The sequence below is a fragment of the Sorex araneus genome, chromosome 4, assembly GCF_027595985.1.
Source record: "Sorex araneus isolate mSorAra2 chromosome 4, mSorAra2.pri, whole genome shotgun sequence".
NCBI lineage: Eukaryota > Metazoa > Chordata > Mammalia > Eulipotyphla > Soricidae > Sorex > Sorex araneus.
In genome coordinates this window covers 108,101,170-108,115,879 of record NC_073305.1, presented here as the reverse complement: position 1 = coordinate 108,115,879, position 14,710 = coordinate 108,101,170, and the positions used below count along the sequence as shown (strand labels likewise).

The following is a 14,710-nucleotide window of genomic DNA, read 5'->3' as shown; positions in this document are numbered from 1 at the left end:
AATATTAGACTGTAGATAAATGTAGCACCAAATCAACAGCATTAGCAGAATATAGTCCTTATTGCATGTGTAGCTTGAATACAGATATCTGACATAAATATGCTTGAGTTTCTTCTCATATAATCAAAAGTTCTTTTCTGTTTTTTATTTTCCTGCTTTTGTTCTGAATAAAACTGAACCATGGGTTCTCTATAGAAAGTGGCATTTTCAGCTTTCCTCTTTTATACAGTGATTTCTGGCTAACTTATTGTTCCGTTAACCTTAGTGACCTACCAAAAGTTAGTGTTGTAAATAAAAGCAACGTGTGGAAAGTTTTCTGGAAAAGAAAAAGAAAAAAGAAAAAAAACATATAACTAACCTAAACATCTGCCTCTTTAAAACTGACCAGTACCTGGCTTAGTGGAATGATCTATCACAGTGGTCAATAACTGGTAAAATTTCATTTTCTTCTTAAGATTTTCAAGTTATAACCAACAGAAGACATCTGAAATGTTCAAACTATCATTGAAGAAGACTGAGAAGTAATATGGCTTATACACTGTCGCTGAAGAGCTACACTAAACACTTACACTAGGCCTTACAACACATGAGCAAATTCAAAATAAAATAGGAACGTGCCCTATAAAAGAGGGTGGAGACTACTGCAAGATAAACAGGCACAGGGCTGCCAGGAAAACAGGGGTGAGTGCTGCCCCCTGGTGGAAAGCAGGAAAATTCTCAAAAGTCCACTGCCAGTTCCGAGCTAGAACAACAAAAATGTGAGGGAGGAAGGAGGAAGAAAAGTCCAAGAGCTCCCAAATAAAACTTGTAAGAAATAATGGAAAAGCATTGCCAGATAAAATTAGGCTGTTGTTCAGCCCCTGAAAAGTTACACATAAAAGAGCCAATAAATTAATCCAATCAAGGCATACCTATACAGAAAAAATCATGAATAATGACCATTTGATGTGTTTCTAAAAGCAAACAGTTGTTGTTTTAAATTAAATGTAATTCCAGACTCAAATTTCTTTTTCAGAATAATTCTAGAATAAACCTTTTTAGTTCTTTCAATGATAGACAGTTATACACAGTTCACTGTGCAACATTATATTCTCGTCTTAAGTTGGAAAGTTGTTAAGTTTAAAATAACAAAAGAAAAAAATTATATGTGGTCACACTTTCCTCTAATTGCTTTCATTTTCCCAATAAACTTAGCTAATTTTTCTCAGTATCTAATGAAAATCCAGAAAAGCTGGACCTTGTAATGAGAAATATCAGAAGCAAGAATAGGCACTAAATTCTCTATACGATCAACTGATCAATCAAAATTTTATATTCCTCCTATGAAAATGAGAAACATAAGTCCAACTTAGAAAAATTCTAATTTACTTTACAAATAAAGACCAGGTTATAAAAGTAAATGATCATCATTAACACCTTTATAACAATTAAACTCTGAGAATATACTTTGTTCTACAAAGAGTGATGTGAGCGTAAATTATACTAACAAAAGTACTAAAAATAAAAGCAGATCATAGGGTTATAATTTCTTTTCTAAGAGAAAAAAAACTTAAAAACCATGTTAAATGGTCTGTATGTTTACTTTTAAACTTCAATCCCAATATATTTAGTCCTCAGTAACTACTATTAAAAAAGACAATAGATATTTTCCTTCTAAATGCAATTAGTGGTCTATGGATCATAAGAAATGGTGCAAGAGCTAGACTCTATTAGAAGAAAAAGCAACATAGCAAATGATGCATATTTCAAAGCTTTTAAGTCCAAAACGCTATAAGTTTATATTTTGATTAAAAGTTAATTTGTCCTAGTCATTATGTAAGGTTAGACATCATCCAACTTTCAAATATTATCAGAGACTAATTTTGTTTTACATCTCCCATCAAAACCTGCTCATAGGAAAAGTTTTAGCAAATGAGAGAAAATGAATCAGGTGTCTTGAATCACACTTTCTTAGCAAATGAATTACAGAAATGTGAAGGCACTCTGCCAGCAACTCGAAATTCACTTTATTACTGAATTAAACAAATACAACTATTAATATAAAATATTTTCCATGTAAGCTCATGGCTTAAGTGGTATTTATAATGTTTTCAAAACAGATTAATGTATACAATATACTAGTATAAGCTAATTTTCTATATTGCACTAATTAAAAAAGTTAGTTCTTAGACAGCAGAGTCACTAATATTACATCTTAAACTAATAGAACAGCTCCCTTAAACTCCAAAGTTATTTTTGTCTTTCAAATACCATGCACATGAGCTTTAGTCAACAAATCCTTGTTGATACAAGGCCTCCGCTTTTAAAACCGTGAATCAATATAACTTAAAAAAAAAAGTGTATAAATAATGTAATTTAAATCTATCCTTGTATAATACCTAAAACATCAGTCAAACCCATTGTTTTACCAAAGCTGAATCTACATAAAAATCATGATTATGATTAAATTAGAAACTATATTACATTTAAAAAATGTATATTATTTAATCTCACTGAATCATGTTTGATGTCTACTAACTTTTTTAAAAAAATTCTATTTCTTTCTCTTTAATGCAAATTACTGGAAGTTTGGCACAATTTTTTTCTGTCCAAAATTTTCTTTCAGCTACAGAAATAAATCAAAATTAGAATTTTCAAATAAACTATTTTTAAAATGAAAGTTTATTTCCTGAATTTAAGAATTATTATTTGTGGCTTAAACAAGCCTTCTTAGGTAGAGTCTAGCTACCTAAAACAAAGTTGGAGAATATCTAAAAATGCATAGAATGACGCACAGTTCAAATTCAATAGTTATGTAGGAATACAAATACATAAATATAAAATGATAGATGAATCATTATATAACATTAACTAAACACTAAAGCAGAATAAAATTTAAACCCAAAATGTAGCACTAAAATTGATATTATATATTAGAGTTCTTTCTCTTCCGATGACTTTTGTAAACCTCATTTTCTAAAAATAAAAAACGAAAGTGAAAGCAAAGAGTAATTTTTTTTTATAATTTATAATCTGATCTAAAACCACTTTCTTTAAAAGTACACAGTACTTGCTCATTACGGCCTAGGGACCTAACTAAATACTTTGTAAGTACAAATTCAGTATAATTCTCATTACTAAATTAACAATCACAAAGGTGAAACTAGCATCCCATTTGAATTACTTTGCTTTTTTTGTGTAAAACCTGGAAAAGTTCAGCTTTATTTTCCAAATCACTTCACCTCTAAACACAGGCTATGAACTCTGACCTAGAGGCTGTCTTATATCTTTCACTGAACAGCACTTCGAAAGCAAAGGCTAAAAATCATTTCTACATTCAATCTTCCTGCAGCACACTGTTTATCCACCACTAGCTTTCCCCAACGATGCTCTCTGCCTCCAAAGGCCCAAATTAAAGATTAAATTCTTCTGAAATGTACTATGTACCAATTTTGACATTTAAAATGTAGCCCGGCTCCAAGGTCTTTGTTCAAATGTTTTTATTTAATAGCGAGGGGGGCTAAGGCAGTGCTCTCAAATTTCCACAGACGCTGAAGCTTCTCAAATTTTATAGTTCAAAATTCTTCCTATAGAAGAAAGCATCAACAGCAGCAAAGTCTGAAAGTGGAATTTCCTTAGAATGTGGATGCATAATGATAAACATAAGTGTTCTGCAGCTCGTCGTCATCTCATGAATAAACTGCTCCCTGTAAGGTAGGACTTCTTTTGCTTTGGTTGGCTCCAGAAATTTAAAAATACGCCTATAAAGTGTCATTTGATGACTCTACAATACATTCACTATTTTTCTGCTTTGTTAATTCTTCGGATAGCACTTTAACACCACTAAACTGCTAGAAAGGCAGAAATCAACCCTGGCCAAAGGAGCATCATGGTTCTTTTGTCTAGAGACGCAGACGATATATTCTTTTAGAATGTGGGGAACTAAAAATGCACTAAGAAAATTACTATTAGGATTTGTCACTGTCCCAATTTTGCAACCCACTTTTAAGTTTCAAAAATAAGTACAAAACGAAACTACCAGCAAGGGTGATTTCCTTCTGTATGGCACTTTTACCTACAAAGTTTGAGAAATTGTACAGAAAAGAAAGATTAAAAATACTTGGTATCTTACAAATGATATTATTTTGTTATACTATAAAAGATTTTGTTTTATTTAAAAAATAAGTTTGAGGCGTTACTTTTTTTTAAAAAATGTTTAAAAAATACTCAGCACAAGATAAACGTTAAAAAAAAGCAAAAAAAAGAGAGAATAATTTATTTTATCTACATAACAAAAAAAAGTGTCATTTTTTTTTTACTGAAACTAAACATCCAGCTCAAAAAGTTAAATTTTTTTCATAAGCTAAATCTTGGGTGTTACAGTGACACAATTTTTAAGCTTGCTGAATGAATAAATCGAACCAAGCTACTTTTCAGCAGTTTAATTCTGATCATCAGATCACTGCCATTTTACCAGGAAAAGCACGGCAGAAATGAATGTTGCAGATTGTCTACATTATTTCGACAACGTGATTAAACTTTGTTGGTTGGATCTCAAAAGCGGTTGGTAGCACTATACAAGTTTAATAATTGAACAAATTGACAAAGCAAACAAGTTTCAAGAAGAAATATCTGACCAAAAGACCTGTAAGTACTCTTATTTACATGCAGAAAATATATGCAAATATAGTAAGATTAAGATTAACCTACTCACTAAGGCAAATATAGCAATAATATTTTTCTCTATTCAATTGAAGCAAAATACAAAATATATTTTCCTCTACTGTATTTACATATCTATATTTTTATCTATAAAATTGGATAGCATTTACTAAAAAATAAAGTTAAAAACTTTCAGTTTGGTTTGCATTTGTTACACATATAATATTTCGTTAGAATTTCAAGAATCAATAAAATTTCAGAAGTAGGGTGAAATATTCATTCAGCCTTTTTATACTTTTATAATTGGGTAAATTGTATACCAATAAAAATTAACCTAATTCTGCAGATTTCTTCACAAAGTCAATATGAAGAAATTTTAATTAGTCTGACAATAGCGCAGAAATGACAGTGAAGAGGTGGTTAGTGGTCGGCAACTGATTTTGGATGCAGTAAAAAATTAAGTGCAAAAGTAATAATATTAAAAATATGCAGAGATGCTATCTGTAATAAATATAGAGGGGCTAAATCTATACAGTTCATATAAAAGAGCAATTTAAACATTTTATTTAGATGGACTTACAGCAGTTACCTTTCTTTATTTCATTTTATTTTTTTAATAACCTACCAACTTGATGTTAACTGTAAATTCAATCAGGTCTCTCAATTCAGGATCACAAGCAATGACATAGTTTGAATCCCCCAAAGAAATCCTAGGCGTTTCCCTATCATAGAACTCAGTAATATATGTAATTACACATGGACACAAATGTCCCAATGTTTAATCAATCCATGTTTCCTGGGGAATATGGCAAGAAAGAAATGGATGCTTTCAAGAAAAGAGCCATACGCCTATAGGTATGGCAAAAATAATATACGTGTGTACAGAGGGCAGACAAGCCAATCATTTGCTGCTGAAGTAACCAGAGGGATGTTCTTATTGAATAACAAATAAGTATAATTACTGCAACGACCTCACTAAATCCTTCCCACAATCCTGAGGAGGCTGGGAATGAGACGCTGGGGTTGGCAACCCTTAGGTGAGGTGACCCGGCTCACACAGGTGCAGCCTGGTTGGGATATCCATCTGCTCTCCTGGTTAATTTGGGAGGCCCTTGGAAAGACTTTGCATCTAAAAATGGGCACAAGTCCAAAGAGACAATTTAAAATTTATATCCAGTGCTAATCATCATGCCCGTGAGAAACTGGTGGGGTTGTCTGCTTTGTCTCACCAAATCAAGAACAAAAATAAATCCTTAATAAAAGCTCAGTAGTTCAGTGCCTTTTGTGGGGAGGGACTTGATAGGAACAGAGTTTCCAGTTAATTATTGTAGGCTAAGCTTGGATTTATATGTTTTGTTCCTTTTAGATACTTGCTGGGGAGATAAAGGAACTGGGTAACATGAGTGCAACCTATTTTCAGTTAATTACTTGTGCTTGGTTCATGAGCAGGGCACGAAGCTGATTCTGAAAACACAGAGCAGTCAAACTGTGTAGCCCTTAAGTTTGAATATCCTTCTGCTATATGGAGAAAAAAAAATCACTTCATCAGGCAGTTAATCTTTGCTTCCTTTTTTTCCCTATCAATGATAGTGTCTAGATGAATTTAGGTAGCTAAGTAATTTGATAAGTATATGACAGAGTTTTGATAGATTAGGAAGGTATTTTAAGTAAACATGGATTACAAGTTTTATTCTGGCCTTCACTCAAACTGAATATGAAATCTAATCATCTCCTAAGTCAATATTTTGTATTATTCTCCACGGTAAAGTCACTTTATAGAACTCAAAAACTCTAGGAGAAAATTTCAGGAGTAGTTAAAGAAAGGTCCTTTGAGAACAAAATTAACTCTTTTTTTGCTATTAAAACAACAGAGTAAAGCATTGCAATTAATCTTAAATTTAAATGTAAATGAAAGTGCAATGCAGGGTCTCCCTGTCTCAGACTATACTTGCTGGCTTCAATTAGTGGTTTCTGGACCCGTCTCCATGCCTGGCACGAGGGTGTTTATTAAAATAGCTGTGGGCTCTCATTATAGGTATAAAGTCAGCCACACACATCTAAGTGCTATCCAGTGGGCATGACTGGAGGCAGAGGGGTTTATCACCTGCACAGAAGCAGATGGTTTCAGTTATCTGGGACACGTGATATCAATCATTTCTAGGAAAGTAGCACTTTTAAATGCTTGATTAAAAAGCCATATATGTATAAACTATTAAAGGGTTTATATATTTATGTCTGGGTTTAATGATGCACTAGCATTTCATCATTTCCAATTCCCAGTCCTCTAAATGAGCATGCTCATATTTGACATAACAAATATTCAACCCACAAGGATTATCCTTAGGTTTCTTCTAATGCTAATTATGTAGCAAATCTAATTAAGTTCGTGTGATTCACTACAACAGTGGGTACTTCAGTTACTCCAAAACTGCCAAAAGGGATCTGAAATGTCTATTCTCCCTCCAAAATAATCATGCTATGTGCCAAACTGATAACTGTAAAGCGCAGCTGCAAAGCAAATGTGCAGTGTTGGTGCTGTAAATACAGTGTTCACGCTCAGTCCGGCTGCACATGCTCTTGGATTCAGAACTACCTATTGCAGGTTTATGTTACTGCTGTGTGAATATTTTTTATGAGTATTAGGTCACTTGTTTCACCTAGAATGGTTTGAGCAGATTTCTATACAACACGGGAGCTTACCTCATTTAAGAAAACTCATGGAAATCCTGGAAAAAACAAATATTCACATATACATACAACAATTCAGCATCATGTTAACTTGGTTGTCAAGTTCCATAGCTTCCATACATAACACAGAAGAAGGGTTGTGTTTTGAATGAAGACATATTTATGGAATAATTAACATGTAGTCTATTTTACCTCGTGTCTGAAGAAAATCATACATTCTATTTTAGGTCTTTTCATTAAATACTCTAATTGAAATAGATTAACGCGAAAAATAATCCTATGGACGAATCTGAGGTATGGAAATTAAACTATTTTTATTTCAGTAACTCAAATAACATGGAAGAAAATTCTTTTTTAAAGGGCTCTCTAAACTGAATGGGTTGCTGGATGCTTAAAGCCATCACTGCATTCACTCCTCGAGCTAGTACATTGCTATGGCAACTACCCTTTCCTTATCAATAAGCCACAGCAGCTCTGAACACTGATCTTCTGCAGGGGTGAATGGTTACCTTTCCAGTGGCAGTAACAATACTAATTAGGTTCTGGACTGAAACGTACCATTTTTTGAACAAAGGTCTCTTCACTGACTAAATTATTTGATTAGAACCCAGCCTGGTAAATAAATGGAGAAAATAAAAAATAGCAAAAATGGCTGCTGTGTTGCAGTTTCAAAGCAAGGCAAAATTTGCGGTAGACATACTCTAACAATGTTATGGCTGGGTGCAGGTCAAGGCCAAAGAAGAAAACAGTCTCTTGAGAGAAAATGATGCAGTAGGGACAATGCTAACAGAAAAACACCAAATGCTTCTACATAGCCTTGAGCTTTGTTACAAGAAGCACACTTTTCAAGAGACTTAAGTGTAGCCGTTTCCTGATAAATCACTATCTCTGTGCAAGGTGACAAAATGAATATATTTGCTAGATTAAACACAACTCCTGAATCAAGTGGGGACAGCAGGGGGCTTTGAGAATGTGCTGCATTTATCTTCACTCAAACATGAGGAGCTAAATCTCTGAACTGTTTCTCAGGTGTGCAAAACTGCTATTGCAAAGTCTCGTGAACACTTATTAGAGGGTCAAGGCCTGCCAGTCTGAACACCAGTATTTGCTAACCAAACAATTGAAGTTTAATCTTACAGTGTTTCACTCTGAGGCATTAATGAGCTTAGTCACTGATGAGGAGAAAAATATCAGCAAAACAGGAAGTGGGGTGGGGAGACTTTTACTCCAGCAATTACCGAACACTGTGTTACTCATCTGCCAGACGTCACATTGCTGTCATCACTATCATGTCCCTCCCCCAGCTTAAAGTTCGTCTTGGTTTCCCCAAGCTCATATTTTATCCCTCTTTCCTTCCCAACCAAGTAGAGACATGTGATCCCCCCACCATTTCCATTGTATAGTCGCTTTAACATAAAACCTCTCCTTGAATTCCTGATTGTTCTATCCCTACTGCTGTCTTCCACAGCCCATTTTGCAAAGTCAGATAATAGGCCCTTCTCCAGGCAGTTGTTTGGAGAACTTGATGTATATTGATTTGTATTGATTTCTGCAATCAAATATTTTAGAACTCCCAATTACATCCCTCTCAAGAAATAGTTTCCCTTCTGGTGGGAGAAATAGGAGGAAGTGCTAGAAAGGAAGGAAGGGGGGGTCTGCAACAAAAGATGGCACAGGAGTATCCAATGCCTGGATGCTCAGGCAAGGGTTTTCTCTGGGTATCCTGGGGAAGTTCTGAGAAACTGGTTCTTTCAGGAACCAGGAAAGAGTAAGACACACCAAGTCACATAAGTAGTGAGGGAGGAAGGTAAAAAAGAACCTAGAGTGATCCTGATATGAAGAGACCAGTGTGTGATGCCGGGCAGGAGAAGGAGGGAGAGGAGCTATGTGTGTGTGTGAGGGAGATTGGGTGTGGGTCTTGGGGGAAGGATCCACCCTGGATGAGTGATAGCAAAGGCATGGAAGGAAAAGAGGCCAGGTAACCAACAGCCCTAGAAGGAAGACAGGGACCAATGGCTTTGACAGTTGAGAGTCTATATTTGATAGCATGTACACATGATTAGCTATTGAAATTTCCAGATTTTATTCATGGAAAATTAAATATGGCTACCAAGGTATACTGAAGTTGCCCATAATCAGAGTTGCCCATAATCGGAGTTGCCCATAATCGGAGATATAAAATAACATAAGAAGAGTTGGAAAGATGGGACAGGGGTTAAGTCTTGCATGTGGCCAACCCCTGTTTGATCCCTGGTACCACTTATGGTCTAGATGGACCCCCAAGCAACACCAGGAGTGACCACTGAGTATGGAACCAGAAGTACGCCCTGAGTACCAGTAGGTATGTACCCTCCCACCCCTCTCTGCACAACAGAGACAGAAAAAAAAAAATACAGAGAGGCAGGTAGTAAAAGCACGTAGTATAAAGAGAATGTTTTTGTGTATGCACTTTGGATAAAGCATCATCTCATTTGGCAGAAACCTTCCCCACTCCATTTTTACTGAGGCACCATGACTAACAACAGTATTAATGAGTCTCATGCATACACCATTCCAAACTTATTAAGGCTCTACATTGAAATATGCACTTTTGAGGAGATAAAGTAAAAATAGGAGTTTCAGAACTGAAAGCACTTTACTATAGTTTGTGCCTAACTGGAATCCTTTCTTGGTTAGTATCCAACTATTTTTTCTTTTAGTAATTTAATATATTTATTACCACATCCCATGCCTTAATAATATCAATTTCCCATTTATTCACTATACTAATTTCCTCTCCCTACTTCTCTCTGTATTTAAGTGACTGTGTATAGTAAAGAAAAAGCTCAACCAGTAACTTAGCAACATGCACAAAGATTGTATTTTAATAAATGTTATTTATTGTTCTTTTGGCAAGGAGTAGGAATCCATAGCAGATAGAAAGATTTTCATACTCTTCATATAACAGCAGAAGAGAGAAATCTTCCCTTTCATTCATGAGCTATTTTTCAGTCACTGGGGTCTGATTTCTATAGACAAATTCCATACTAGTCCCATCATGATTCTGCTAGGAAGCAGCTTGGGGTTATTACATAAAACTGAATATAAAATACAAATCAAATATTTCCTATATCCAATTATACAAAGTTCAAAAGGGAATCTTTGCTTTTGCTTTGTGTTTATCTTAATTCTGACTTTATAAAAATATGAATATTTTATTTAGAACTTTCATTTGGAATTCCTTAGTATAGACTAATTTCATGGGAAGTTTAAAGTAAATACTAGTCATCTATTCATAGCACTGTAGCACTGTCGTCCCGTTGTTCATTGATTTGCTCGAGCAGGCACCAGTAACAACTCCATTGTGAAACTTATGGTTACCATTTTTGGCATATCGGACACGCCACGAGTAGCTTGCCAGGCTCTGCCATTCGGGTGAGATACTCTCGGTAGCTTGCCGGGCTCTCTGAGAGGGATGAAGGAATCAAACCCAGGTTGGCTGCATGCAAGGCAAATGCCTATCTATTCATAGTTTTAATAAAATGTTCCCCTTCGAAAAAGTAATGACAATACATCTCAACTTCTCTGGGTTTCAAACTTAACACTGTACTAGAAGGTAGAAGACAGGTCCTTGTCCTTATCTGATATAACTAGCTTAAGTGGCAAAATACATCATTCACACTGTAGTGTACAATGACAGAGCAATACTACAGGAAATTCAAACTAGGCACTGAGAGAGTAAATGCCCTTTCTGACTCTTTTTAATACAGACACCCCATCATGTCTTGTCAGTCACCCAGCACAGCTCCATACACAGGGGCTTCTCTGAGAACTTCTTTCACATCTCTTGGGATGAAAGGAAGGAATGAAGCTTGAGAGGCCTTAGCCCTTCTATAGTGATAACAGAAGCAAGAGACTTTGAATACAAAATAACTTCAGCTCTAAATTCTTCACAAAGCTTAGACTCAGAAGACTAATATGAATATTTGGCAGAGAGAAAGAGAGAGCAAGAGAGAGCCCGAGCCAAAACAGAACTTTAAGAAGATGCAAAATATCTTTTTAAAGATATCCGGGAAAACACTGAAGGAGGCTAACTCCATAGTAAGAAGGAAAGAAAGCACACAAGAGGTGGTCATATCAGAAAATGTGGCCCCAAAACAAACCCATATATGTGTGGGTAAAAATATCTGCTGGCGTAAAAGTCAAAATCTTTTGAATAGAGCTCAGAGAGAGTCGGTAAAACATTATTTCTTTGATTATAAAAACCCAGAAAGTTTGACAAAAGGGTAGTTGCTACCCAGAAAGTGCATGGACTCCTCTGATCTGGGAGGACAAAATAGGTATAACCTTCCCAAGAGTAGATTATAACCTCCAGGAAATAAGATACTACAGACTTAGTAGAAAATTGGGTGTAGGGCAGAGTAGAGGCAAATATTTGCAAACCACAGAGCTGAGAGATATCACAGTGCATGCAACAATTCCCAAAACTTAACAGTATAAATGGAAATGGTCCAGCTAGAAAACGAGCAAAAACAAGAACAGTCTACAAAAAGATGGAAAACAAGCACATGAAAATATGTTCAATACCATTAGCTCTGGTGAAATGAAAATTAGGCCACAATGAAATATAACCACATAATCCACCAGGACATAAAATTATGCTTCCAATATCAAACACTGGGAAGAGTGAGAAGATCATACATACATCAGTGGTGAGAATGTAAACCCGTATCAGTCTGGAAAACAACTTGGCATTTTTCTCATAAAATTAAACATGTACTTGATTATTATCAGACAACCTAGCAATTGTGTTGTTGGATATTTATACTACAGAAATGAAAACATCCACACAAAACTATGCATGCAATTATCTATGGTATCTCTTATTATGATAACAAAAACTGTTGAGAACAAATGTCCTTCAAAGGAGGAGAATGGTTTTAAAGGCCTTGGAATATGTACATACCATGAAAACCTAATCAACACTGAAAATAAATGAATAACTGACCCCCACAACAATCTGGGTGGAGTTCAAGAGCAAAAAAAGTCAAGTCTCAAAAGAAGACTATAGAATTTCATTTACATAAGCAGTCTGGGAATGACAAAACTATCAAGATGAAGGAAAAAATAGTAGTTGCCAGCAAACTGAGAATGGGAGAAGGTGCAAATATATGAGTATTCCTATGGAAAAATTAGTACCTTACTGTGGTAGAACTACTCAAATACAGACAAGGTTAAAACTGCAGTGAACTTTACACACATAAACTAAAAAGAACTGAGTAATTTCTGTAGTCTAACATCATTGTTCTAATACCCATTTCCTGATTTTGCTACTATACCAGTTACATAAAATATCACCATTGAGGAAAGTTGAGTAAAGATGACACTGGATTCTTAGCACTATTTTTGCAACTTTCTGAATGATTATTTCAAACATCTTTAATGTTTGAAGCAAAATAAAAATAGGCATAGGTTTAAAAGAATATCTTTCTAATGTACAAAGAAAGTATGGAAGGAGAAAGCCTATTACTGGAGTATTAACTAAGCTCTCAAGTAGCATCAGTCACTAAATATCTGTGTCTCTATGCAAGTTACTTAGTCTTCTGAGTGACAATTTTTCTCATCTAGAAATGTTTAAGCCTATATCAAGGGTTTCAAAAAGTTGGATGTAATTATTTTAGTGAAAGTCATCTCAAGTAAATCCCAACTTAATGTTGTCAATAGGTTCCTCGAAACTGAGTAAAACAATGTAGAATGAGAGGCCAGAGAGACCGTATAGAAGTACAGAAGTAAGGTGTTTGTTTTGCATGCAGACAACCCTAGTTTGATCCCAGGCATCAGCATCATATAAGGTACTCTGAGCACTGCCAAACTTTAATTCTGAGTAACCTCCCCCCGTCTCCTCAATGTACAGTGAAAGCAAGACTATAAATTACAACCTTGTGGCCTTGAAAAAGAAAGACTATGGTAAGTGTAGTAAACCGGCCGGAAGGAAAAAAAAACCAAATATTGTCTAGTTTTACACATTTTGAAATATAAAGAAAATATGTTCCCCTCCTTCTGTTACGTATCTGTCAAGGCAGTTTCACAACTACCAATATTGCTTGGTTTGGGTTTGTTTTGGGCCATATACTCTAATGCACAGGACTTAATCCTGACTCTGTGCTCAGGGATCACTCCTGGGGGGCTGAGGGAAACTAGATGGGATGTTGAGTATCAAACTTCGGTGTGTCACATGCAAAGTAAGCACCCCACCTGCTGTACTACTATTCTGCCCACTGATGTAGGCGTTCTTTTTTTTTTTTTTTGGGGGGGGGGAGGTTACAGCTGGCAATGCTCAAGAGTTATTCCTGGCTCTACACTCAGGAATTACTCCTGGCAGTGATCAGGGGATCATATGGGATACCAGGATCGAATCCAGACTGGCCACATGCAGGGCAAATGTCCTATCTGCCGTAGTGTCATTCTGATCTCAGACTGATGTAGTTTTGAAGGGGTAGGTTCCCAACCCCAAGGAATCTCTAGCTACAAGGCCAACTATTCTTGGAAAAGTGCTTTCATCTTGGACTTTGTCCCCTCACGGCCACTCTTTTTTTGAGTTTTCCCACACTCTGGCTCCCTTCAAATGGGTATTAAATCATCAATAAAGTGTGCCTTCTCCTTATAATCTTTTCTGTAATGAAGGCAAAGGCCTGGACCCAGAGTAGTGGTTGTGACTATTTTCTTTTTATGGAAAAAGCACACCTAACCCGCTAAGCTTAAAACCAGGGCTCCCAGAAATCTGGAGGATAAGTTCCCAGTGTGAGTAGATCCCAAGTGGAATTCAGGTTGAAGCTTGACAGCAGCCTAGCAAAGCTGGCAAGACCGTGGTGTCAGCACCAGGCAGGAGCTCCCACAGAGTGGATCAATCCTCACCTCCTGAGCACTCACCCTGATAACACATGTTGTCTTGTGGTTTCTGTTCCCCATTTTCCCACGTGGCCCTTTTCCCCACTACAGGATCCCATCCAGAATCCCACACTACATGTAGTCCTCTTGCCTCTCGTTTCCTTGGGGTTTCCTTGGCTTTGACGGTTTCTCAGAATTTCCTGTTTGTTTCTGTGATACTCTAAGAACTGGCTAGGTATCTGTAGAATATCCTTCAATTCTCTGGTGATTCTTATAAAAGGTTTTGTCTCTCGTTCTGTTTTTCACTCAAGTGTTTTTATTCTAAAACTTTAATTCCAAACTGGAGACAGATGATGGAAATCTAACAATTTAAGCTTTAACAAACTTGAAAGTTGTTTTCTATTTGCTCTCCGATAGCAATTAAAATATTATCGCCACTAAACAAACCAACTCTGATGTCAATTATATCTACACTCAAAACAGTTCTAAGATTCATAGTTAAAAGCTTTATCAT

General features: G+C 35.8%; 1 protein-coding gene across 1 annotated transcript in view; it reads right to left on the bottom strand.

Moving 5' to 3' along the window:
* Window positions 1–14,710, bottom strand: part of BCKDHB (branched chain keto acid dehydrogenase E1 subunit beta) — a 201,268-nt gene that overhangs the window by 7,424 nt on the left and 179,134 nt on the right. The gene's annotated exons all lie outside the window — the stretch shown is intronic.